At 35.6% G+C, this 4,128-nt stretch overlaps 1 non-coding gene across 1 annotated transcript; it reads left to right on the plus strand.

Annotated features, from left to right (window-relative positions):
• Positions 1-461: 461 nt before the first annotated feature.
• Positions 462-568, plus strand: LOC128282708 (small nucleolar RNA R71). Its single transcript, XR_008273063.1, has one exon. It is a non-coding gene; the product is annotated as a small nucleolar RNA R71 (small nucleolar RNA).
• The last annotated feature ends 3,560 nt before the right edge of the window (positions 569-4,128 follow it).

Genomic DNA, 4,128 nt, shown 5'->3' on the forward strand with positions numbered 1-4,128 from the left:
CCCCATGAGAAATTTGGGTGGTTCCTCCAACTTGTATTATAAGTGGTACTATATGGATTGTTTTGAGATCGAGGATTATTACCCATGTAATTTAACTGCTCATTATCCATGTTGTGGCCATAAGGTTGGTATTCCGAATTGTTTAATCCACCTCTACTTGCTTCGCACTGCATTACTGGGTGAACCTGTGAAGAACTAAGAAAACCATCAATTTTCTTATTCAAGAGTTTATTTGATTAGAGAGCATGGTGACCGAATTGACGTTATAAACACCGGCTGTTTTCGTTGGTTTTCTCCTCATGACGTGCCACTGATAGTTATTCAGTGACATCTTCTCTATAAACTCATAAGCATCTTCAGGTATTTTATTATTGATGGTTCCACCAGCAGGTGCATCAACCATTTGCCGAGTCAAAGGATTCAGGCCATTATGGAATGTTTGAACCTGTAGCCAAAGCGGTAACCCATGGTGAGGGCACCTTTTCAAAAGGTTCTTGTATCTCTCCCATGCATCGTAGAGTGTTTCTAAGTCCATCTGCACAAACAAAGAGATATCATTACGTAATTTGGCCGTTTTAGCCGGCGAAAAATATCTTAATAGAAATTTTTCGGTCATTTGCTCCCAAGTAGTGATTGACCCTCATGGTAACGAGTTCAACCACTGTTTAGCTTTGTTCCTCAATGAAAAAGGGAATAACCAAAGATGAATGGCATCACCAGAAACACCATTAATTTTAAATGTATCGCATAGTTCCAAAAAGTTTGCTAAGTGAGCGTTGCGGTCCTCATCCTGCAAACCATCAAACTGAAAAAATTGTTGTATCATTTGAATAGTATTAGGTTTTAGTTCAAAAGTATTTGCAGCGATAGCAGGTCTAACTATGCTTGATTCAGTTCCTGTTAAAGGAGGTTTATCATAACCATATATAGTGCATGGAGTAGGATTTTGATTAACCGCAATTGCAGGAGGTAGCTGATTGTCTTGATTTTCAGCCATCTCCTCGGTTGGGGGTTGAGTATTGTCCTCTTGCTCGTTCTCTATGTATCTTAAGCTTCACCTTATTTCTCTTTGCTTTCTGCGAACTGTGCGATCGATTTTTTTGTCAAAGAGTAGTGGTCCTGACGGGTTTCTTCTAGTCATAAACTATAAAAACCTTCCAAGAGAAAGAAAAAATTAAATTAATAAATAAAAAATTAAATTAAATTAAATTAAATTGCAAGAAAAATAAATGGCTAAAGTAATAAAAATTGAGCGTTCCTAATATCTTAGTTCCCAGGCAACGGCGCCAAAAACTTGATCGCGATTTTCGTGTGACAGGTTTTAAATATTTATAATGAATCATTCTTGAAACTAACTATTATCACGATGTAGGCAAGTGTTCCTATCGAACAGTAGTATAGTTTTAGCAAGACTGGATTGTCGAACCCAAAGGAACTAAAAGTACTAGTAATGACCGTCTTGTTATTATCTAGCCTAAAAATAAGGCAGTTTTGTTTTAACTAACTAATTATCTAAACTAAGAATTCACAGAAAGTAAATTTGGGGGATTACTTTTGGAAAACGATTGAATTAAGACAATACCTAAGGAAAAATCCACCTAGACTTTACTTGTTATTCTGGCTTCGAATTGAACGATTTATTCACTTAACTTGTTCCGTAGAGATCCCTAAGTTATGTTTTATCCCTATTCAAGACTAATAACGTCTAATCCCCAGATTGAATAATTGACACTTTTCTCTAATTAACACTCTAGGGTTGCATTCTCGATCTATGGATCCCCCTATTTGGTTTCACCCTAATCTGGCAAAATCTTGTCACCCTATCTCTAGGCGCGCAACCAACTCCACTTCATTATGACAAATGTACTCTTAGATAGGGTCTATTCCTACTCTGAATAAGAGCTTATCTTGAATCAGTATCCTGGGATATCAAAACAAGAATTATGAACACATAATTCAGAACAGGTTAAATATTTATCATACAATTCAGAAAATAATAACAAGATTCGTCTTAGGTTTCATTCCCCTTAGGCATTTAGGGAATTTAGTTCATAACTAAAAAGGAAAACATCTCAGAAGAATAACGAATACAAAACATAAAGAAAACCCAAAACTCCTAAAGGGAAATTGAGGGGAGATCTTCAGTCTTGATGATGAATCCGACTTCTGAGATGGAACAATTGGCTTTCTTCGAGTAATTCCTTCCTCCCTCTCTGTGCCTCCCCTCTTTCTCTTCCTTTAAGGCGTATTTATAGGCTTTAGAATGCCTAAAAACCCTTAAAATTGGCCTTTCCTGAATTGGACTCAACTTGGGCTCGACAGGGACACGCCCGTGTGAGTCATGCTTCGAATCTGCCAAATTGACATGGCCGTGTGGTCTGTCCGTGTGAGGAGGTCCAGGCCGTATTGATTTTGTACTTTGGCCCATTTTCTCTATTTTTCGCCCGTTTCTTATTCCTTTCGCTCTCCTATGTTCTCCTAAGTATAAAACATGAAATTAAGGCATTAGGAGCATCGAATCCACCAATTCTAAGGAAAAATCATCCATAAAATGTGTTAAGCATAGGGTAAAAATATGTATAAATTATGGTTTATCAGCTTGCTATGGTTCAGTCATTTTGAAACTTAATTGGTGAGTGAATTTTGTCCCTTTTTTAATAATTTCTATATTTTTAATATCACTGCAGCTTAATCTAGCTAGCCCAGGGACTAATTTGCAAAACTATTAAAGGTTTAAGGTTTTTCCATTGTTGAATATAGGTGTATTTTAATGTTTGATGATAGAAAATGTATGGTTGTTGTTAGATAAACAACATTTATAAAGTGATTTTTCATAAAATTGCCAATTAGGGATTAAATTGTGAAATGTGTAAATTTTGTTGTTAAATTGTGAAATAAATGAAAAATATGGGCTGCTATGGGTTCATGTGAAATTCGGCTAGCATGAGTAGGGACCTAGCTGTATGAATTTGTGTTTTTATGAGATAAGGACTAAATTGTAAAAATGTTGAAATATTAGGGGGAAAAGTGTAAAGTTGTCGTAATGTGATTTTTGGGCTAAATTGAATAGAATGAAAATTAAATAAGCTAAATTTGATTACATATAAATCAAGAAAAGCGATGTCAGATCTAGATCGAGGGAAAAACAAAGTTTTTGACTAATCGACTCATTTTATCGTTTTTGCATTCGAGGTAAGTTCATATGTTAATAAATACTAATATAATTACGTTTTAAGTTCTTTATTATTGAATTATTTGTGAATACGACCTTGCGGATATGTTCGACGATGATTCGACAAATGTGAAATCCCGGTTGAACCTTAAGAATAGATTAGGATACGAATTACATGTCATTAGGGGTTACGTGATTTGGGTGTTGGTCCGTACGTCCTACCAATGGCTGAGTTATTCGGCCTGTGTTGTGGATTTTCATCAGATTGTGTGAGCAGCACCGTGTAGCTATGTCATGACCGTCAGCTTGTATGAGCAGACCAGTTGATAGCTCGAGAGTGAGCATTTTATGTGATATGAGATTTAGATAGCTTCTGCTATGTATTGGCACTTAAGATGCAAGATTCCCGAGTATTCGATAGTATTCCATATGGTTCAATGGGTATGTCAAAGATATGGATGAGTATGAGGTTCGAGATGGTACAGGTATGTACATGAGCCGTATAAGCTTTGAATAGAAGGAACTTGTGAATTTCACAACTAACCTTATGAATGATTATGTGATAGGTTTGTGGATTAATATGAGTTTTATATTGATATATTCAATTGTGTGAATTGTGTATTTATGACAAGTTGAGTTTATTACTATACGAACTTACTAAGTTTTATAGCTTACTCTGTTTAATTTTTCATGTTTTATAGTGAATATCGAAGCTAGCTGGGATTTGGGAACTGTCGAAGATCTCATCACACTATCAAGCTATCACTTTGGTACTTTTGAACTTATGTATTTGGTTATATGGCATGTATAGGAGCTATGGTCATGTTGGTATATGTTAGTAATGGATTTTATCTGTTTGAGTTGGCTTGTAAATGATAAGTGTTTGGTTTTGTGTATAGGCCTGAGAGTTGGCTTATTTTGGTATATTTGGTGATGTCTATATTTGTGCAAATGGC

The sequence above is a fragment of the Gossypium arboreum genome, chromosome 10, assembly GCF_025698485.1.
Source record: "Gossypium arboreum isolate Shixiya-1 chromosome 10, ASM2569848v2, whole genome shotgun sequence".
NCBI lineage: Eukaryota > Viridiplantae > Streptophyta > Magnoliopsida > Malvales > Malvaceae > Gossypium > Gossypium arboreum.